Below are 24,113 nucleotides of genomic sequence, written 5' to 3'. Positions count from 1 at the left end.
AATATACCAGGTGGTTGTACAAACTTTGTTTATATACTCAATTGTGTCCAAAACAGAAGTATATCCTATTACTGGTGAACTTTATTATTCTTTTTAATATGTTTTTACTGATTTTAGAGAGAGAGGAAGGGAGAGGGATAGAGAGAGAGAAACATTGATGAGAGCCTGGCTAGCATGGCTTAGTGGTTGAGTATTGACCTATGAACCAGGAGGTCACAGTTTGATTCCCAGTCAGGGCACATGCCCGGGTTGTGGGCTCAATTCCCAGTAGGGGGCATGCTGGAGGCAGCCGATCAATGATGAATCTCTCTCATCATTGATGTTTCTCTCTCTCTCTCTCTCTCTCTCTCTCTCTCTTCCTTTTTGAAAGGAGAGGATGTTAGTGTTGCTAACATCTCAGGAAATTTTTCTGTCAATATTTTTGTGTTTTTTTGGTTTTTTTTTGCTTTTGTTGCTGCTTGTTATTATTAAATGAATACAGTCAGTCACCAGGGGTCTTAAGAAGGTTAATGATAGCAGCAAAGTGAAAAGGAAAGTTGTGAGAACAACGATAGAGCTTAAAAAAGAAATAATTGCAGCCCAACTGGCGTGGCTCAGTGGTTGAGTGTTAACCTATGAACCAGGAGGTCATGGTTTGATTTCTGGTCAGGGCACATGCCTGGATTTTGGGCTCAATCTCCAATGTGGGGTGTGCAGGAGGCAGCTGATCAATGATTTTCTCTTATCATTGATGTTTCCATCTCCCTCTCCCTTCCTCTCTGAAATCAATAAAAATATATTTTAAAAAATAATTGCAAAGTATGATAGAGGTGTTTGCATGTCTGATTTAGCTACCAATTATGAAATGGCAAAATTGACGGTTAGTACAATTTAATGCATAAAGAGGCCACCAAGAGTGCTGATGTTGCTAAGGGTGTAAAATGCTCACAAACAACAATCACAGACAATTGAAGAGGTAAAAAATTTGTTGTTGATTTGGATAAACGAAAAGCAGTTAGCCAGTGATCGCATTTCAGAGGCAATGATATGTAAAAAAGTGAAGATGCTGCATACTGATCTCCTGAAAGACAACCCTGGAACTAATACTGAAAGTGATTTACTTAAGGCTAGAAGGGGGTGGTTCAATAAATTTTAGAAAAGACATGGCATTCATAGTGTAGTGAGGCATGGGGAGGCTGCCAGTTCTAACAAAGTAGCTGTTGATAATTTCATGACAGAATTTCAAGAATACGTACAGGCCAAGGGATCTGTTCCCCAACAAGTGTTCAATTGTGATGAGACAGGTCTCTTCTAGAAGAAAATGCCAACGAGAACTTACATTACACAGAAGTCATTGCCAGGACACAAGTCAATGAACGACAGGCTGATGTTATGGTTGTATGGGATTACGAGTAGAGACTTTAAATTGAAGCCTTTACTCATCTACCAGTCTGAAAACCTGTGAATTTTCAAGAAAATAATATCATGAAAAACAAGTTGAATGTGATGTGGAGAGCTAATAGCAAAGCTTGGGTAACCAGGCAATTTTTTATTGAGTGGATTAGTGAAGTGCTTGCCCCAAGTGTGAAGAAATAGCTCTGGGAAAAACAATTGCCACTCAGGGCACTTCTTGTAATGGACAATGATTCTTCCCACCCTCCAGGCATGGAGGCCAAGAGTTCGTGAAAAAGTACAGCTTTAGCCCTAGCTGGTTTGGCTCAGTAGATAAAGTGCTGGCCTGCGGACTGAAGGGTCCCAGGTTCAATTTCAATCAAGGGCACATGCTGGGGGGGTGGGGGTGGGGGGTCCCCAGTAGGGGGTGTGCAGGAGGCAGCTGATCAATAATTCGCTCTCATCATTGATGTTTCTGTCTCTCCCTCTCCTTTCCTCTCTGAAATCAATTTCATATATATATATATATATATATATATATATATATATATATATATAATTTTTATTTTATTTTATTTTATTTTTTTAAAGAGTACAGCTTTATCACTGTTAGGTTCTTGCCACCTAACACAACTCCTCTCACTCAGCCCATGGACCAGCAGGTCATTTCTAATTTTAAGAAACAAAGGTACCCTTTCAAAGGTGTTTTGAGGTGATCTCTGAAACTAATTTAACCCTCAAGGAGTTCTGGAAGGAGCATGTTAATATCCTCACTTGCTTGAGGCTCATAGACAAAGCATGGGGAGAAGTATATTCCAGGACCATGCAATCAGACTGGAAGAAATTATGGTCTGAGTCTGTTGCTGAAAGAGACTTTGAGGGCTTTGAGGATGAGCCTGTTCTGTTGTGGAGGATATTGTGTCTCTGGGCAAGTCCGTGGGCTTAGAGGTGGGTGATGATGACGATGATGATGTGGGGGAGTTGGTGGAGCACCACAGCCCTGAGCTGACCACTGAGGAGCTCCAAGACCTTCAGAGGGAGCAGCAACAGATGGCAGCTGAGGAGCTCTCTTCAGAGGAAGAGGAGGGAAGGGAGGATACTTCTACTTCACTAATTGGGAAATGAGAAATGCAAAGATTTATTAAGAAACTAGAGGCCCAGTGCAGGAAATTCGTACACTGGTAGGGTCCCTAAGCGGCTGCCAGCTGCCAGCTGGGTACTCCCTCCCTTGCCCCCTGGTCGAACTCCCGGTCGAGGGGACAATTTGAATACTACGCTTTTATTATATAGGATATCACTCTCCCTGGCCGGTGTGGCTCAGTGGTTGAGTCTTGACCTATGAACCAGGAAGTCACAGTTGGATCCCCAGTCAAGGCACATGCCTGGGTTGCAGGCTCCATCCCCAGTGTGGGATGTGCAGAAGGCAGCCAAATCATTGATTCTCTCTCATCATTGATGTTTCTATCTCTCTCTCCTTCTCTGAAATCAATAATATATATATTATATATAAAGAAATATCACCCCGACAAAGATGTAGCAAACCATACCATAAAGTTGTTAAATGACAATGCAGTATTTCACTTCAGGCAAGTGTTAAAACGCAGGCAAAAATCAATGGATAGGTTTGAATGAGATAGAGGCCCAGTGAGCCTGAAGCAAGTTCTAGTGGAGAAAAGAGAGAAAGAAGCCCAGAACAGCTTCCTGACATTTTCATGGAAGGGGACTCCCCTTCCAAAGAGTAACATTCTTCCATCCCTCCTCTCTGTATTCACTCATCAATAGCTCTCAACATTAAAGGTAAGTTCTAGGGGTGCGGCCGGAAAGGGGGCCGCTCCCACGCCCTTCACGCAACACATGGGGAACCTGGCGCTAAACCATTCATAGATGACCTGCTTCTGGGTCGGGGTTTCGTTCGTAGCAAAGCAGCTCCCTCGCTGCGATCTACTGAAAGTCAGCCCTTGACACACACACACACACACAAAAAAAAAGCTAAGTTCTAGTATGTGTGTAAAGTTTCCTTTTTTACTGTATATTTCATTTCTTTTTTAATTTTAATTTACATTTTACTTCCTTTTTATTTTTTTAAATATATTTTATTGCTTTTTTACAGAGAGGGAGAGGGATAGAGAGTTAGAAACATCGATGAGAGAGAAACATCGATCAGCTGCCTCCCCTTTTTATTTTTTAAAGTGTTTATTTGTAGATTAAACAGTGCACTGGACATGTACTGTACATAAGAAAGGTTAAAACGGGTCTGGAATGGATTAATTCAATTTATATTATTTCTAATGGGGGGAATGATTAGGTTTTCAAGCAAATTGCTTCTTTTTAAATTTTTTAAAAATTGATTTCAGAGAGGAAGAAACCTCAGTGATGAGAGAGAATCATTGATTGGCTGCCTCCTGCATGCCCCATGTTGGGGATCGAGCCTGCAACCCGAGCATGTGCCCTTGACTAGAATTGAACCTGGGAACCCTCAATCCGCAGGACAATGCTCTATCCACTGAGCCAAACCGACTAAGGTAGCAAATCAGCCTTCCAGAAGGAATTAAGTTTGAGAACCGAGGTTCCACTGTAATCCACTAAAATTTATTTTCAGATTTAGTCTCTTCTACTATTATGTCTTCAAAAGTGTTCTCAAAATTCTTGTTTATAATAAACAATCTTTTGGACCTGTTTCCTTCTTACCTTTGGTCATTATATCTAGATAAATGGCAGGAAATAAGAGAGAGAAACTTCATGGTAGCAAAAAGTATTTCTTGAACCTCTGTGAAGTGGGATGGGCACTATTCTCAGACGGTGGTTAAATCCATTTTCTGTAAAGCATTTGCTTTTCTTGGATTCTAGAGACAAAAAAAAAAAAAAAGGCTCACACAACTACCCCAACGCCAGGAAAGCATGGCCAGTGATCCTGGTGCCCTGAAAGATAACTTTATGTGGCATGAATAGGAACAAGAAAAAGCTGGGTAGTTTGCCAATGTCCAGATTCCTGCTTGTCTTTGCAGAGAAGTTTTGGATCCTTAGGCTGTCTTTCAGGCATTTTCAATTCTTTATCCTGTAAATTATTCCACAGAAATAATACATGAATAAATTTAGTGTTGCTAACAATTAGGTCCTCCAAATACTTTGTGCCATTGACCAAATCTAAACCAAGTTTTCCTATTTTCCACTGCATTATAAATATAGGTCTTGGCTGTAATTCTAACCCATATGAAATATGTATTTCAATCAATAACTTAGGAATTGACGACCAAACTTGACAGTGGTAGTTAAGCCTTCCTGAAGAGAGATGCTTTACTCTGTGGGCTGGGCTCGATCAATGATTCTTCTCATCATTGATATTTCTCTCTCTCTCTCTCCCTCTCCCTTCTTCTCTGAAAAAAAAAATATATATATATATATATTTTTAAAAAGAAGCCAAATTTAAAAAAATAAATAAAAAATAAAAAGAAGCCAAATCACAAAAAGGTTATGTACTGTGTGGATCAATTTATTAAAAAAAAAAAAAAAAAAGGCCAAGCAGGTTACAGCTATCTAGTAAATCACAAAATCCTATCTTCTGTAACTTAAGAGTAAATGGTTTACATTTCTCCTCCCCAACCAGAGGGTAATAGATAATAGAAATCCAATTCATGCCTTTTGTGCCAACCACACCCAAGGACAGATGAAGTTAAGGGAATCAATCTTATTTTGGAGCATCAGAATAAAGCTTTATTGAGATGTTCCCCTAAGACTTCCCCTGAACTCCCAGTCTTTAAAACCCTAATGACAAGGACCGAGGGTGTGTTCTCCCTCCCATGAGCATGCTGATGCTTTTCCCTTTCCCCTCTTCTTCTTCTTTTTTAAAACATTTTTTTTTATTGATTTAAAGGAGAGGAAGAGAGAGATAGAAACATCAATGATGAGAGAGAATCATGGATCAGCTGCCTCCTGCTTGTCCCCGACTGGGAATCAAGCTTGCAACCCGGACATATACCCTGACTTGGAATTGAACCATAACCTCCTGGTTCATGGGATGATGTTCAACCACTGAGCCACACTGACAGGGTACATAGCTCCTAAACTCTAAGAATTCCCATAAGAATTGCAACCAGGGGATCAATGGGAAGCAGCAGCTCGTCCGGGGCTAACCCCCTAAAACTGTCACCAAGGCACCCGCTGCTCTGACTTTCCAGTGAGTAGCCCCGCCTTGGCTCTCTCCTGTTGCTTCTTCTATCCTAAGCCCTTCCTTATTTCACTGTCCCCATATTAATAAACATACTCTTGCCCAGCTGGCATAACACAGTAGTTGAGCATCAACCTATGAACCAGGAGGTCATAGCTCGATTCCCAGTCTGAGCATATACCCAGGTTCTGGGCTCAGTCCCCAGTGTGGGGCATGCAGGAGGCAGCTGGTCAATGATTCTCTCTCATTCATGTTTTTATTTCTCTCACTCTCTCCCTTCCTCTCTGAAATCAATAAAAATATGTTACAAAAAACAAAAACAAAAACCCACATACTCTCAAAATCACCTGTCCTTGTATTTGGAAATCTTTCCTGCACAAAGTCAAGAACCCACACCACTGGCCAGCCCTAGGCAGACACACTCTGGGCTGTTCCTATCCAGTAACAACTTCACTTAAACAAAATTAAACTCTGCCACAAGCCACTAGAGTTTGGTTAATGGGAATATGAAGTTGGTCTGCCAGTCATTCAAGAGGCTTTCTAACCTACAGAAATGAGTATAATATTCTTTTTAAAAATATATTTTTATTGATTTCAGAGAGGAAGGGAGAGGGAAAGAGGGATAGAAACATCAATGATGCGAGAGAATCATTGATCAGCTGCCTCCTGCATGCCCCATACTGGGGATCGAGCCAGCAACCCGGACATGTGCTCTTGACTGGAATGGAACTTGGGACCCTTCAGTCCACAGGCTGACGCTCTATCCACTGAGCAAAATCTGCTAGAGTGAGTATGACAGTCTAATTAAAGGAATTTGATCGCTTGAATGGCCACAGGTTAAATGTGAAAGTCGCCATCAATACAAAAGTTAGGAGCCTTATTCAAATTATAAGCTTTTAAGTTAAATATATATATATATATATATATATATATATATATATATACACACACACACACTAGTAAACTATGGGTGTAAGCATATCTATGGACATCTTCATGCATCTTAATAATCTGGAACAAGAGTTATTTACTCGAGGTTTGGAATCATCTACAAATGTATATGTTTTTCTAAAGCAAAGATTCATCACTTTCATCAAATCCTTAAGGGGTTTATGGCCAAAAGGTTTACTAGTAAGAACCACTATTTTAGAGGAAAGATGAGATTAAAATCAAGATATTATTACTTTATATATTTATGAATGCATTAAATAAAAATTACAAGTAACTTCCATTTCAGCAAACAGCAAGATAAGTAATGTCCAATATTGTAAATAGTTGTAACAGGATTAGTAAGCATGTTTAAACACTAATATAGCCCTGGCAGGTGGGCTCAGTTGGTTGGAGCATTGTCCTGTGCACCAGAAGGTCTTGGGTTCAATTCCTGGTCAGGGCGCAAGGTTGTGGGCTCAATCTCCAGTTAGGGTGCATACCAGAGACAACCTATTAATGCTTCTCTCTCACATTGATGTTTCTCTCTCTCTTCCTCCCTCTCTAAAAATTCAATTTAAATAAATAAATTAATATAAATAAAACAAGCTTATTAGGGAGGGAGAAGTTCAAACACAGACTTTAACCTAGATTGCAATCTACCAATAAACTTACTTCCACTACTTTTTCAAAAGACTTCAATCAGGTAACTTTAAGGCAATACCAAATATAAGTAGATTGCCATTTAACATAGTTCTTCAGTTAGAGCATCTCATTTTCTTATATTAGTAAGAAAAATAAATTATTCTATATGCTTTATAACAAACCGAATAAAAGAAATACTGTGGAAACTCGTTTTGTAACCAAATTTGCAGCCAAAAATCAACTTCAGAGCCTGAATTTTTAAAGCCATGACCCATCCAGAGGATTCCAAGAATAGTTCTCTAATTGCTGAAAAGCATCTCTTCCATAAACCTATTTTGGAAATAAATGGAATTTGAAAAATTAGCAAGTTTGAGAGTGCTATACACAAACCTACGAAGTTATTGTACTATTTGTTTTGTTACATTTAAAATGTAACTTATTTATCCATTCATTTGAAAAATACTTATTGAATCTGTGTTATATGTAGGCACTGAACTAGGTGCCAGAGTTACAGTAGTGAACAAAACAGACCAAAAACTATAATACAACAATCTTGCTCACTGTAAAGCATTCAGCTACAAAAACATGAAGAATACAAATCAGTGATCCTCATGAATACTTGCCACATACATCTCAGTTCTCCCCGTACAATAATCGCTGTTGACAGTTCAATGCATTTTCTTCCCAAACTCTTCTGTTTACTTACATAGAATACTTTATAGTATAGTATTTTAAACATAGCTTTATTGAGACACAATGCACATACTGTATGTGTGTGTCTATATACTATAATATTCACTTGTGTAAAGGCAGGTTTGTGCAACCATCATCATAATCTAGGTAAGAGAATTTTAAAAGTATAAATATATGTAGTATTACATGTGTAATTGAAAAATTCACTTATATGGATTATGGTGCTATATGGAGTATACAGTATGTACACAAAACTTTCATTTTTGGTTAGTACTAAACCTTGATGATATTCTCTCAATGTCAGCATAGATTCGTGATTACTTTCTACAGAAAGGAATGTGACATAACTCCTCTCCCTTGTCAGGTTCCTTAGAAAAGAATGCTGAAAGGCAGCCATTCGATAGGCTTAATTATGGGTAACCCTGTGATTTCAATAAACAAAGAGAAGTTAGTTGATTTACAAAAAGTCTTAAAAGTCTAAAAATGAACTGTAAAAAAACTATAGAAAGTATTTTAAAACACACAAAATCTGGAATATTTGAGTCTCTTGAAATAATAACATCAATAGCTAATAGTTGTTTAACCTTTATATGCAAGGCACTGTTCTAAAAGCTTAACATACAGTAACTCTTTGAGTCCTCACAATTTCATAAAAAATTTATGGTTATCAGACACATTTTAAAGGCATGGGGACTAAGGCACAAGAGGTCTACCTCACTAATAAGCTAAAAAAAGGCAGACTGGCTTCAGAGTCCATATTCTTACCTGATTTGATGGGCTGTGGGTGGTGAGGTGAAAATAGGGAGAGGTTTAGGATAAGAGTAAAGAAGGTGAAGTTGGTGAAGGGTTTAGCATAGTGGCTGGCTCCTAGCGAGCACTCAATCAAATCATTATGTGCTGTTCAAGCAATACCTTTTAGAAAGAATATGCCTCTACTATTAGAAAAGTAACATTTTTGTTGCCAGCCTAAGGGTTTGTTTGATTAGCTGTCTTTATCTGGGGCTGCCACCCTTCTACAGGGTAACTGAAGCTGGTAGGCTTTCTTTGGGGGACCTACTAGGTGCTGAGCCCAGGTACTGCAAAGGTGATGAATGGATAAATCAGTACGATTTTGAGGCTTCATGGACAACTTCCAGAAAAGGAACCTTGAGATACCCATGGAGAGAGAGGTGGAGTCCAATCCCTGGTGACCTTATATGCCCTTTAAGAAGGGTTTTGTCCTGAAGGAAATGCAGGCCACTAAGAAGGTGGAATGGAGTGCCTGGAGGGGACATTTAGGAAGCTGAGCTGAATTGTTCCAAACATTTGCAGTTCTTGCTAGTGGTTCCTTATCTTTATCTTTTGACTCAGAAAGTTACTTGTCTTCAAGTTTCTCAATCACAGTGGTCTCCACTGAAAATAATTTTATATCTGAAACTTGTTTTGCATGCTTAATATTGCTAAGCACCCTCTCAGTGCTAGAGAAGCTCAAGACACTTCTTTGTCAAATATCAGAGACCTGAGAAAAAGCTGGACAAAAAAAGGATTATTTAATTTGGAGAGGCCCAAGGGGAGAATTTAAGGACAAGAAGGACCACCAGCAACTCCCTATCACAAAAGAGTCAGAGCTGGGGTGGAAGCAGAGCTAACGCCAAAGAAAGGTTCTCCTTAGATCTGAATGGCAACTGCCTTACAACAAGGGTTACCCTTTCAAATTCATAACAGAGAGAAAGGAAGGTGCTGGGCTTGCAAGCATGCTCAGACAACAGCAAGGAAGTTGCAGGGTAATTCTGATTAAAACCAGGGAGAGAAAGTATCAGATAACTCTGCCCAAGACTGGAATTGGGGTGGGAAGGAAAGGGAGATCCAAACCAGCAATGTTCTCACAGAACAGTTCCTGCATTTTTTTTTTACATTGGTAAGTAGTATGTGTTTATTCACATTAACTGGCAAAAAGGGAAATATTACTGTAAATTCACAGTATTTTTAAATCCCAACTATTTTATTTTTTCATATTTTTATTAGAAAAAATCGCAAAATGCAAAAGCAGAGAGAAGGTTGTAATGAAACCCCGTGTGCCCACTGTCCATCTTCAACACTTATCAACTCTCATCTACACTCCTGCTCACTGGGTTAGCATGCAGCCATCACTGCATCCACGTTTCATAGTCAAGCTTGCCTTTGAAAAAAAAAGATTTTAAAATAGATTTTTAGAGAAAGAGGAAGGAAGAGGGAGAGAGAGAGAAACATCAATGTGAGAGTGAAACATCGCTTGGCTGCCTCCTGTAGACCCCCTACCAGGGATTGAACCTGAAACCCGAGCATTTGCCCTGACCAGGAATTGAACCAGCAGCCTTTTGGTGTACACGACACCCAACCAACTGAGCCAGGGACAAGGCTCACGCTTGCCTTTTTTATCCCACCTCTTTTGTCACTCAGCCCCATCCTCTCAGGGAAGTAATCTAAAGACAGGAAGGAGACAGACTGGAGGAGACAAAGAAGAAATCTCCAATGACATCCCAAACTGGCTGAAAGGGAGAGAGGAAAGCCATGGAAATCAGGGAAAGATAAGGAGGGGGGCAAAGCTGCACCCCGGGGCTTTGGCCTTTCTCTAACCCCTTCCAGGTGGGAGCACAGGGAACCTGACAGGCAGGATGGAGCCTTTGAATGGTGAAGGATTCCAAGCCTAGGAGGGCAGGGAGGGAAAAAGGGTAGCTTCTGGGTTGGAGCAGTTAAGATCTGCTGCCAACTTTCTCTCTGGCTCCTGGACTGAAGGGCACATTCTCCTCAGCTGTGAAGAGCTGTGGAGGGAGAGGAAGCAGGCACTGGCTGAGGAGAAGACACATTCCCAGAATCATCCACGCATTGTGCTAAGGATATATAGTATTTGACTGACCTCAACCTGAGTTGATTTACTGCAATCTGGTAAGCAAATTTCTAGAACTAGGTGTCCCGTCTGCCTCCCCTGTTTAACTTCTGAGACATGGTGGCTACCTGCACACTAAACACACCTACCCATCCAGTCATGCTCTATAATAAAAGGCTAATATGCAAATAGACAGAACAGTGGAACAGTCGCTATGACGCACACTGACCACCAGGGGGCAGACACTCAATGCAGGAGCTGCCCCCTGGTGGTCAGTGCGCTCCCACAGGGGGAGTGCCACTCAGCCAGAAGCCGGGCTCATGGCTAGCGAGCGCAGCAGCGGTGGCGGGAGCCTCTCCTGCTTCCATGGCAGCACTAAGGATGTCCGACTGCCAGGGGGCCTAAGCTGTCAGTTGGACACCCCCCGAGGGCTCCTGGACTGCAAGAGGGCACAGGCTGGGCTGAGAGACCCCCCACCCTGAGTGCATGAATTTCATGCACCAGGCCTCTAGTCAATTAATAAAAGCCAGAAAATGCCATGGGTTGACTGGATGGGCACTGAGCCATGGCTTCCCTATCACACTGTATAAAAACTGAAAAGTGAGCAGAAATGTGTTCCTTAACCCTTCTGGCCAGGTTCTAACCCAGGGGTGGGCAAACTTTTTGACTCGAGGGCCACAATGGGTTCTTAAACTGGACCAGAGGGCCGGAACAAAAGCATGGATGGAGTGTTTGTGTGAACTAATATAAATTCAAAGTAAACATAATTACATAAAAGGGTACAGTCTTTTTTTTTTTAGTTTTATTCATTTCAAACGGGCCGGATCCGGCCCGCGGGCTGTAGTTTGCCCACGGCTGTTCTAACCTATGGAGTTGGAAAGATGAATCTAAGAAAGTTGTTTTTAATCCATAACCTTATGAAGCTGAAAATGACACACACAAAAACAGACCTTAAAAAAACAACAACCCTGTTTGTCACCTATTTCATACTTTTACTCAGTCAAAACAGTGCTCCTAAATTTGGCATCCTCCAACTTTGCTTTGAATATTTTTCTAAAGGTATCTTGGCTTTCCCCTCTGCCTTTCGTTTTGACAATCAGGGGGTTTCCTGATCATAACTTGAATTTTTCTCTCAAATTTTTCTAAATTTCCCCTCCCCTCACTTTTCAATGGTCAGAATATCTGAAAAAAAAAATTGGCTATTAATGCTTTTAGAAGTCAAGCTGCAAACAGCACAATGTCCTGCCTCAGTTGCTGTTATACACACTTTCACACCTAAGATACATTGATGAATTAGTCTAATATTCTCAATTTTGCCCTAGCCAGTTTGGCTCAGTGGATAGAGCGTCAGCCTGCAGATTGAAGGGTTCCGGGTTTGATTCTGGTCAAGGGCATGTACCTTGGTTGCAGGCTCCCCCATGGCCCCGGGCCCTAGTTGGGGCGTGTGCAGGAGGCAACCAATTGATGTGTGTCTCTCACATTGACATTTCTGTCTTTTCCTCTCTTCCTCTCTCTAAAAATCAATGAAAAAATATCCTCAAGTGAGGATTTAAAAAAAAAAAAAATTCTCAATTTCTACTCAAAGCCTAGATATCAAGGCCTGTTTCTATTTAGCTCTTGCCCTTTCCCTGGGGGAGGGGGGATGATAATGAGGTAATGGAGGAATATTAATGCAAAATTTTGGTCTTTTTGAGGAACCTGCTAAGCTGTTTGGTTAGAGAAGATGCTGATACTATAGCGATGAAATACCAGTAATAGTATTTTCAGTTTCTATAATGCTCTGCTGTTTTTCAGGTCTGTTCACATTCATTTGATCTAAGATAATCCCTGATGTACATATCTTCATTTCCCACAGAAAGAAACTGAAGCTCGGGATTGTTAAATGTTTTAACTAGGCTCTCCCCAGGTCATCTAACCCACTCCAGATCTTAACTCTCACCTGTAGGCTAATCATTTCCAAATCTATTTCAGATCCCAGACCTCTGCTCTGCAAAAGCCAAACATACTAATAAAAGGGTAATATGCTAATTAGACTGGATAGACCCAACGTCTTCCAGACGTCATTCCAGTCACCTTCCTGACAAAGCTGGGGGCGTGGCCAGCCTGCAAACAACCCATGGCCCCTTGCCCAGGCCGGCCCCACCCCCAGCGGGGACCCCCACCCTGATCGAGGGCCCCCTTCAGGGCAGGCCAGCCAGCCCCCACCCATGCACCAGGCCTCTATCCTATATAATCCTATATAATAAAATGGTAATATGCCAATTGACCCTAACAGCAGAACAACCAGAATGACTGCTGGACCAGTCACTATGAGGGGCACTGACCACCTCTTGGTCCCTTTCTCCGGCCAGCAGGCTCTGATCGCCTGATGGCCACCCGCAGCGGGGGGCGGGGCCGGCGAGAGGGCAGGAACAGCTGACCTCTTGGTCCCTTCCCCTGGCCATCAGGCACCAATCACCTGATGGTGAAAGGGGAACCGGGAGTGGGTGGTGGCAGGGGGCGGGGCCAGCTGCAGGCAGCTGGGGAAGATGGCCCTGATCGCAGGCCAGGCCTAAGGACCATACCCACACACGAATTTCATAGGCTGGGCCTCTAGTTTCTATATAATTACCTAGTGGTCGATTTCACCTTGGTGTCCCACAAGCAGGTGGGAACTGAAGGACAGTCAGCACCAGATACTCTCCTCCACTGTTTGTCACAGGCAATGGCACTATGAGCTACTTGGTAGCCTCAGCCAGGAATGTGGAACTCTGGCACCAGGGCACAGACAAGACACATATTGGACCCTCAGGAAGAATTTGCTGCACACGTGATTTAATAAGCAAGTGAGTGAGTGGGATGGGAGCCATCCTCAATGCTTCCCCCACCCTCAAGCAGAAGATTAATTGGTCATAAAGTCCTACTGTTTCAACATCATAAATCTCTCACAAATCCTTTCCCTCTTTATAATTCTCACCTTGCCTCCCTTGCTGGATTGTGTCAAGGCTAAAATGAGATTAATACACATAAAAGTGTTTTAAAAGAATAAACCTCCCGGGGAAAAAGAAAAGATGAATCCCTCTGGACTCTGTGACTAAACATACTGGCCCCAGTTTGCCTTTTTGCCTGCATCCTAGCCTTCAAGTTAAGAGATTTTTGTCCTCTGGGATGGCTTCCAGAGGCCCATCGCTCAGCTTGTATGCAAATACCACCCATTGCCATGGACCAGCCTAGAACCTCATATACACCCTTCCTGCTGCTTCCTTCTGGTTGTTTCTTACAGGAAAACCCAGCTCCTGAGAAGGCAATTCAAGTCCTCCAAAAAGGAGCTGTTATACAGGTTTCATGATCTCCATAGCACCTCACACAACCTTAGATATATAGTAAGTGCTTAATAAAAGCTTACTAATCGAGAGGTCAGTTCTCCCCATTAGTCTGAGTTCCTCTCAGAACTCTATTCCTTATTCTGCTTATATCAAACATTTCTTCCTAGGAAATATGACAAAGGAAAATAGTCTGGATTAGACTATAGGTTGGAATTTCTAAGAAGTTGCTCATTCTATTAAATGTATCCAGTAAACCAGGGTAGGAATGACAGACTGAAATAGTCAAGCTTTACAAATATGTAGTGCTCCTAGACATACACCTAAAACTAGGCATCTACACTAATAAAAGAGAAACATGGTAATTAGCGTACGACCGCTACCCTTTTCATTGGCTAATCAGTGAGTATATGCAAATTAACTGTCAGCCAAGATGGCGGCCGGCAGCCAGGCACTGAAGCGAGCATGAGGCAAGCATGAGGCTTGCTTGCTGCAGACTCCAAAGTTCCCGCCTCACTTGCAGGCCTCTCAGTTGCAACTCTAAGCAACTATGTACTATGTTGCAAATAAGAAGCTAAACAAAAGCCCAGAAACCAGCGGACTGAAACCCAGCCGGACCGAAACTTTGTATCAATGTTTTCAGCAGTGAGGCCTCAGAGTTAAAGCTGGCCCAGAATAAAAAAAAAAAAAAAGAAAACAAGGAGCGGTTGGGAGCTTCAGTCACTCACTTCAGGAAAACAGCCCTCAGCCCCTCACCCAGACTGGCCAGGCACCTCAGTGGGGACCCCCACCCTGATCCAGGATACCCTTCAGGGCAAACCAGCCAGCCCCCACCCGTGCACCAGGCCGCTAGCCTATATAGTAAAAGGGTAATATGCCTCCCAGCACCGGGATCAGCAGAGCAGCGAGGCTCCCGGCACCGGGATCAGCATGACAGGGGGTAGCACCCAAACCCCCTGATCGCCCTGCAGCTTTGTGTGTGACAGGGGGCGGGGGGCGGGGCACAACCTCCCTATCCGCCCTGCTCTGTTCGTGACAGGGGAAGGCGCCCCAATCCCCTGATCAGCCCTGCTCTGTGCCTGATAGGGGGGAGCTCCCCAACCCCCTGATCACCCTGCGGCTCTGTGTGTGACAGGGTGTGGCGCCCCAAGCCCCCCCTCCCCCATGGGCCCTGCTCTGTGTGTGACAGGGTAGAGCCATAACCTCTCCATCGGCCCTGCCCTGAGTGTGACAGTGGCGGCGCCCCAACCCCCTGATCGGCCCTGCTCTGTGGGTGATAGAGGGTGGCGCCCCAACCCCCCTCCACGGGCCTTGCTCTGTGTGTGACAGGGTAGAGCCATAACCTCCCCATTGGCCCTGCCCTGAGTGTGACAGGGTGCAGTGCCCCAACCCCCTGATCCGCCCTGCTCTGTGTGTGACGGGGTGGTGCCCCAACTCCCCTATCAGCCCGACTCTGTGAGTGACGGGGGAGCTCCTCAACCCCCTGATGGGCCCTGCTCTGTGAGTGACAGGAGGCAGCACCCCAACTCCCTGATCGGCCCTGCTCTGTGAGTGACAGGGGGTGGCGCCGCAACCTCCCCATCAACCCTGCCTTGAGTGTGACGGGGCGGTGCCCCAATCCCCCAATCGGCCTTACCCTGAGCGTGACTGAGGGTGGCATCGCAACCTCCTGATCCACCCTGCTCTGTGCATGATGGGGCGGCGCCCCAACTCCCCAATCGGCCCTGCTCTGAGCCTGACCAGGGGCTGCACTTAGGGATTGGGCCTGCCCTCTGCCACCCAGGAGCAGGCCTAAGCCAGCAGGTCGTTATCTCTCAAGGGGTCCCAGACTGCGAGAGGGCACAGGCCGGGCTGGGGGACCCCCCTACCCCCCTCCGAGTGCGCAAATTTTTGTGCACCGGGCCTCTAGTAATATTAATAAAACTAGAGGCCCAGTGCACGAAATTCATGCACTGAATTGGGGGGGTGGGGGGAGGTCCCTCAGCCTGACCTGTGCCCTCTCGCAGTCTGGGACCCCTTGGGGGGTGTCTGCCTGCTGGCTTAGGCCCGATCCCCCGGGCCTAAGCTGGCACTTAGACATCCCTCTTGTGGTCCGGGGATCTTGCAGTCCAGGACCCCTTGCTCCTTACCGCCCGCCTGCTGCGGAGGCAGGAGAGGCTCCCACCACTGCCCCTGCGCTCGCCAGCTGTGAGCCCAGCTTCTGGCTGAGCAGGAGGGGGGGAGGAACACTGCTCGACTAGAAGCTGGCTTGCTGCTCTTTAGCGCTGGCCTCACCCCCATGCCCACTGGTCAGGGGGGTTGCCAATCGGGGACCAGGCTGGCCAGGGGAGGGGCTGTGGGCATTTGAGGTGCCATGGTTGTGCCCCGTCCCACCTCTGTGGAGGTGCCGGAACTGTGCAGCCCCCTCTCCTGCTGCCTCTATGGAAGGTGTGTGTCACTGCCTTTCCCGCTGCCTCTGCAGAAGAAGGGGCGCTGGGACCACCATAGCTGGCCTGGCGGTGTAGACTCACTGGCCCTGCCCCCTGCCCACTGGTCATTCAGGAAGGTTGTTCTTGCCTCAGCCCTCGCAGTTGGCTTTGTTCGGAAGGTCGTCCGGAAGGATGTTCGGCTGTCTGGTCTAATTAGCATATTAGCTCTTTATTATATAGGATACCTAAAGTACTGCCAATAGCAATCATAGAACTAAAGAAAAAGAATGCATCATTGTGTTCCTCATCTTTATCTGCTGTAGCCCATCAGTCACTTGGGCTTGTTGTTTCTCTTTTTGAAATGACTGTTCCACATGGCATTTCCTTTCCACACTTCGTTACCATTTCAGTCCTGGCCTTGCAGAGTCCATTACCTCCACTGCCTCAGCTTCTTCACTGGACTCTTGGCCTCTGGCCAATTCTTACTGTAATGCAGTTGACCCTCAGTTCCAGATTAGCTGCCCAAACCCAACCCTCCAGGGCCTCCCTAGGATTCACATCCTCAGCCAGATTTGCAAGAACTTTTAAATTTAGTCTACCCTCTTGTCCAACCTCTCTGACTCTTCTTCACAGCGAGTGACTGTGGGCTGCCTCTTAAAACCTGGAAAGTTGTCATCCACAATTTACATAGTTAAAACTCTACATACAGATGAATGTAACCGGCATGTGTAAATGAAGAAAGGGCCTGCTCCGTAGATAATTGACTAAGGAGCTGGGGGTGACCCAAAGCTCCAATCAAAACCTGGGAGCAATATCAGGGAAGTAGTATTTAAAAAGTGATTGTAGGCCCTAGCTGGTTTGGCTCAGTGGATAGAGCGTCTGCTTGTGGACCAAAGGGTCCCGGGTTCGATTCTGGTCAAAGGCATGTACCTTGATTCAGGCTCCTCCCTGGCCCGGGCCCTGGTCGGGGCGCATGCAGGAGGCAACCAATCATGTTTCTTTCACATCGATGTTTCTCTGTCTTTTCCTCTCTCTTCCACTCTCAAATCAAAGAAAAAATATCCTCAGGTGAGGATTAACCAAAAAATACCAACACAAAAATGATTGGTGAATAAAGGTATATTTGTAACTTTAAAAAATAATAACAAAAATAAAAAGTGGTTGTAGCAGATGAGGGTGATGCAGTTGTAGGTATCTCATCCAGGTTGGGGCCACCACCACCACGCCGGGGACAGTGGAGCTGCCCACTCTGGAGGATCGGAAAGTGCAGGAGGTGACGGTTAGTTCTGCTGTGCATAAAGCTGCAGACATCACTACAGAGCTCAGTGCGACAGACCCAACAAGGAGTTCATGCTGCGCCGCTGGGAAAAGAAAGACCCACAGTAGTGTTCAGAGGAAGGCAAGTTTGTCAACAAGTGCTTCTGAGTTCTTCAGGCAGACAAAATGTCACCGTGAAAGTCTTTTACAGAATACTGGACCTGCATGGATTATTCCGTCCTGCAGCTATTTTGTTGCTGTTATAAAGGGCAGGCAGTTTTAAGAGTGTGTGCTAGCCCTGGCTGGTTTGGCTCAGTGGATAGAGCTTTGGCATGTGGGCTGAAGGGTCCTGCATTCAATTCCAGTCAAGGGCACATACCTTGGTTGCAGGTCCGTTCCCTGGGCCCTAGTAGGACGGATGCGGGAGGCAACCAATTGATGTACCTCTCATCACATTGATGGTTTTCTCTCTCTGTGTCTCTCCCCCTCCCTTCCACTCTCTCTAAAATTCAATGGGGAAAAAATATCCTCCAGTGAGGATTAAAAAAGTGTGTGTGCTGAACCAGCTGAGCTGGGTGTGACCTGACCTGGGAGAGCTGACCAAGGTAACCAAAGTGAAAACAGATCGACCATTACCAGTTAATCCCTATCACTCAAGATCCAGACCAGAGCCCAACTCTGAGGTAGAAGGAGATCTGAAGCCTCCGAACATGGCAGCTGCCTTTTCTTCTGGACCACGTAAAGAAGGGTCCATGGCCCACTCTCAGTCACGTGCCAACAATGATGCATGAAAACTCACATGTGGTTTGTACAGACTGATATAGAGTTCTTTCTGGGATCACAAACATTAACAGAAAAGTTAATTTATGTGACTTGGCAGTTATTCTATACCATTTCCTGGCCATTAAAAAATTTAAAGGAAAAAAAGTGATTGTAATTTAGCAAGTAGAAGCAAACAAGGAAGCTGGTTTAGAGAAAAAGTATGACTAGAAGGGCTGGCAAAAGAAACCTCGGGAACAAGAAGCAGTGGACAACAACCATCTGTTAGGTTAACCAGAATATCTAGCCATGTCTGTTGATAGGGGAACTGATAGTCCGGCTCTGACACCAGTGAACACTGTAGTCAGCCATCAACCCCTTCACTAGGTCATGATCCCAGAGCAGCCTCCTAGCAGCTCAGTTCCCACAAATGGGCCCTGGTCAGCCAGGCCGGCTGCTATTGTAGTTTCCCCTGCAAGTCAATGTGTTGTCTACATGGGGGACTCAGTCTTTCTGAGCTTGGTTAAGGAGAGGCCACTGCTGAGAAATGAAGCCACGTCCACTCCAACAATAATAATTAACAAACAAAATGAATCAAATTCCTAAACCAGAGGAAGAGCTTCAGGACCACGCAGAAGTGACCTCACAGTGGACAGTGTGCTCACCTCTGGGCACAGTACCTGTATCACTTTGTGCTGAGGTCACCACTGTAAAACCACATGGCAACACTCATTTCATCTGTATTCCACTGTCTCCCTATCTACCTCATCCTTTGGGGCTCTCTAGTCATTTTTCCTTTGCTCCAGAAAATCTCTTCCACTGTCCCTCCTGTTTTCCTCCTATCTCCCTAGAATCATCTGCTTTAGGAAGTCACCCCACACAAAATGCTCTGATATGCTGGGCACATGCCCATCGTAACACTACAACAGATATCTGCATGTGGGTTCAGATGTCGACACTTGGATGTAATACGGATGACTCAAACTTAATTTGGGCAATACTGAATTTACTTTTCCCTCCTTATGCCAGTCAATGGTGCCATCATCCAAACAAGCCAAAACAGACCCAGGGTGATCCTAAATCCTCTTTTTTGTTCATGCCCTCCATCTAACCAGTCACCAGATCTCATCTCTCTCTCTCTCTCTCTCTCTCTCTCTCTCTGGTCCCTCGCATTCGTCTGCTTTGCCTCTCACCACAGGCCTTTGATATTGCTCATCTAGATTGTAATGGTTGTTTTCTAACTGGTCTCCTTTCGCTACTCCTGTTCTTCTCAAATACATCCTCCATGCTAATGTTTGGGGTACAACTCTGTCCATGTTATTCTCCTGCTTAAAACAGCTCAGTGGATTCCCTACCTATGGGATAAATCCAAATGGGTCATTATGTTGTATAAATCCACTGATGATTGGATCCCTGGCTTCTTTTGCAGCCTCATCTCTTATTTCTCCCTGTTACCCAGGGTATACCAGCCTTTTCCTACCTAGGTCACATGGCTTCATTCTTCCTTGCCTTTGCCTATATCTGGAATTTCTTCTCGTCCATTCCAACCCTCCACATTCTCCTGGAGAATTCCTCATTCTTCAGATCTACCACGAGTGTCACCTCCTCTGAGAAGCTCTTGGTGACCCAATGAAGCAGAATTGATCATGCTTTATTTTGTGAGGCCACTGTACTGTTATTAAACTCTACAAAATCCAGGGCCTCAGTTTGTTTCCTGGACCCTCTCTTTTATCGTGACTTCCTGGAGGCAGGAATTGGATCTTACTTTTGTCTTAACAGCACCTAGCAAAGTACCTGGCTCAGGGCAATGGCCTTACAAAGGTTTGTTACATGATTGGTAACAAGGAACCCATTGGCTTGGCATTGCTTCTGGTTTTGCCACTTGCCAGTTTTCACCTCTCTAAACTTCTGTTTCCTCAATTGCAAAATTGGAATAATTGTAGTAGGTGTAAAGATCAAATGAGATAATAAATGTAAACAGCTGTGCCCAGGACTTATAACTCAATAAATGTTAGTCATTGCTATTATTATCCCTCAGGGGCCTAGTATAATTTTAAAAATACTCCATGTAATTTTTCTAACCAGTTGATCCCACTGATGTCACTCTATAAACTACTGAAATACTTTCTGTAGTATTCATTTTAAAATTTAAAATCACTTAAAGCAGAGATGCACCTAGACATACATTTATATTGTCTATCTCCTGACTAATTTTTTAACTTTAGAGAACTGGGATGCATCCTATACTTTGTAGTAGGCAGAATTCTAAGATAACACCACATGACACTCATCCTTGTAGCATCTCAGCCCCCTCTGACTATGGTAGAATCTGTGAATGTGACATCACTCCCGTGATTGTTAGGTGGCACAGCTGACTTCAAGAAAGGGAGATTACCTAGGTGAGCCTGACCTAATCACAATGAATCATTAAAAGTAGTTTCCTCTGGCTAGAGGCCGAAGAGGAAGTCAGAGATTCAAAGCACATGACAGACTGGACATGCCCTTGCTGGCTTGAAGATGGAAAAGATCTGAAACCAACCTTTGGGACCAGAGAGCAACAGCTTTCTGACAATATGCCAGGAATGGGAACCTCCAGTACATGGTTGCAAGGAACTGAATTCTGCCGATAAAATGAATGCTTGAAAGTGTATTTTCCCCAGAGTCTCCAGACAGGAGCTAAGTTTGGCCAACACCTGGATTTCAGCTTCATGACACCTTGAGCAGAGATCTGGCTATGCCTAGCTGGACTTTGAACCTGCAGAACTGTGAGCTGATATGTGGGTGATGTTTGAAGCCTCAGTTTGTGATAAATTTTGCAGCAATAGAAAACTAATACTTTTTAATGCCTTAAGTATTGAGCAAAAATTATTTAACATCATACTCAATAAATATTCATTGAGAAAACATTAATAATTGAAATAACTTTACCACCAATAAGGTCAAAATATCAATTGGCCTTCTCTATCAAAATAAAAACAAAATTTTTAACAAAGATTTTAATTTAATACCATTTATCATGTTCATATTATATATATTTATTAAATTGTTTAGAACACATTACATTCTAGAAGCAACGTTGTATGTTTTTAAAAAATATATATTTTTATTGATTTCAGAGAGGAAGGAAGAGGGAGAGAGATATAAAAACATCAAATGATGAGAGAGAATTCTCCTGCATGCCCCACACTGGGGATCAAGCCCATAACCACGCATCTGCCTTGACCGGGAATCGAACCGTGACCTCCTGGTTCATAAGTCGATGATCAACTAGTGAGCCACGCCAGCTGGGCCAGAAGCAACGTTTTTATAAAACATGAAAAGAATTACTTAAAGAAGAGATGCACCCTAAACACATTTCAGGAAGATTAAAAATGGCGGTGGAGTAAGTGGATGCTGCATGGACACGCTCCCAGGACCAAACTTGAATTACAACTAAAATACAGAAAAACTTCCTGAACAGACATACATTTCACATATCCAGGGGCTATATTCCAGTTTTAGGGCATCAAACATCAGTTCATAGCATATTTACAAACTAAGGTAATCATCAAACACATTGACAGGGAAAATTTCTTGGCATACTAGTAAATTGCCATTACAAAGAAGGGTTCTATATAGCAATATTTCCATGTCAGTGCAGAAGGCCCTCATAAATAATTCTTTATTATTTTTCCAAAATAGTTTATTACAGAAATAAGGCAAATGCTATGTAAGACATAACCCCCTAGGGAGTCACAGTTCATATTACCTACTAAAAACTCAAAGAAGTCATGAAGTGAATCTGTTAATTTTTTTAACACAGCATTTCCCAGATGTATTTACCCCAAAACCTTTGCTTTGAGAAACAGATTGACATATTACAGGAATGCCATTTGGCAAATGCTGACATGAACAAGTTCCTCACTTCCCCAGACCAAGAATCAAATCAAAATATTAGTAGGGAAAGGAATGTTTCAGAAATTGAATTAATTAAAAATATTCAGGAGTCAGAAAAGTGCTCTCTCTTCTCCTACTGACTATAGCAACTTTTCACTATATTCTGTCAATAAGTTAGAAAACATATCCACATCAGTAATGCACAAATAGGTATGTCATATCACTAAAACTATTCTAGAAATTTCCTTTGGCTATTCATTTTGCTGAATAACTATTTTGTTAATATAGTTGTTGAATATTGTTCCCAAATTAGTTTCTGTCATCTAATACCTTACAATTTAATGCAGAGAATACTTCGGACTGACAAACTCTTTAAGAAAAGATATTTTTAGCCAATGTTAACTAAGGAGGAGAGTAGAAGAGTAGAATCAGATTATTAGGCTAGGATTCTTGTGCTTTTAAATACTATAAATGCTAGAAGAAATTTCATGTATAAAATATGAAAGTAAATATTTTTAATTGAATTTGAAATAGAGTTGTGATGGACTTCCAAAAAGGAGAATAGCTCAGGATCCTGTCAAAAAAATTTAAAAATTTTTATTTATTGATTTTAGAGACAGAGAGGAAGGAAGGGAGGGAGGGAGGGAGGGAGGCAGTGAGGGAGAGGGGGAGAGAGGGAGGGGAAAGAGGGAAAGGGAAAAAGAGGAGAGAGGGAGGGCGGAGAGAGAGAGAGAGATAGAGATAGAGAGAGAGATCAATTTGTTGTTCCACTCATTGGCACAACAAAGTACTTTCATTGGTTACTTCTTGTATGTGTGCTGTCTGGGGATAGAGCCCCCAACCTTGGCGTATTGGGACAACACTCTAACCAACTGAAGTACTTGGCCAGGGCCCCTGTGGAAATTTTTGCTCTGGTTCAGTAGTTCTCAAATGTTAGCAGGCTTCATAAAGCACAAATTGCAGGACCCCATCCCCAGAGTCTCTGACCCAGAGGTCTGGGCTGGGGCCAAACAGTCTGCATTTCTAACAACTTCTCAGGTGATGCTATTTTGATAACCACTGAGAATCTAGTTCTTGGAAAAGTTTCATAGGTGCATCAATTTCTGCGATCCTTTTTGGCTCTACAGCTCTGTGTTTTGAGATTTTGTTATATAGGAGACCCTTATTCTGGCTCTGCATCTCAAACCCTGTGTAGTTCTCTCCATGGGCATTTCTGCACACAAAAGCACAACCAGAATGCTTGGAGAATAAAGGTGGAAGAAAGAAACTTAGTTTTACAGCTGATCAGCAGAATTTACAGGAGAAAAACGGAACATGTAACTACAGATTCTCACTCATCTTTACTCCAATCTCCTTCCAGTAACTGGAAAAATGCAGAGTTGACTTTAGTGTAATTAGAGAATGCCCAGAAGTCTGCAGCTACTATATAACTACATCCATTTCCCATTTCCCTCTGCGTTGTTTAATTACCTGTGATTTTAAGACCCAATTTAGAATCGACCATAAAGGGGTTCTAGCAGAGCAGTCAAGAGCAGGAACTTCTGGAATCAGATGGGTTCTAGTCCTGGCTGTCTTTTAGTTGCTAAAGAATACTGGAGAGCCCTGACCGGTTTGGCTCAGTGGATAAAGCATCAGCCTACAGACTGAAGGGTCCCAGGTTCGATTCCAGTCAAGGGCATGTACCTTGGTTGTGGGCACATGCCCAGTGGGGGTTGTGCAGGAGGCAGCTGATCGATATTTCTCTCTCATCGATATTTGTGGGTCTCCATCCCTCTCCCTTCCTCTCTGTAAAAAAATCAATAATATATATATATATATATTTTAAAAAGAATGCTGGAGAGTTATTTAATGTCTCTTAGCTCAGT

The 24,113-nt window shown here is 43.5% G+C and overlaps 1 pseudogene; it reads left to right on the top strand.

Moving 5' to 3' along the window:
• Nucleotides 1–16,301: 16,301 nt before the first annotated feature.
• On the top strand, nucleotides 16,302–18,355 carry LOC139006300 (NADH dehydrogenase [ubiquinone] 1 alpha subcomplex subunit 8 pseudogene; annotated as a pseudogene).
• Nucleotides 18,356–24,113: the final 5,758 nt, after the last annotated feature.

The sequence above is a fragment of the Myotis yumanensis genome, unplaced genomic scaffold (assembly GCF_028538775.1).
Source record: "Myotis yumanensis isolate MYYU_CA2020_CCGP unplaced genomic scaffold, mMyoYum1.0.hap1 SCAF_3, whole genome shotgun sequence".
NCBI lineage: Eukaryota > Metazoa > Chordata > Mammalia > Chiroptera > Vespertilionidae > Myotis > Myotis yumanensis.
This window is presented reverse-complemented; position numbering and strand designations above follow the sequence as displayed.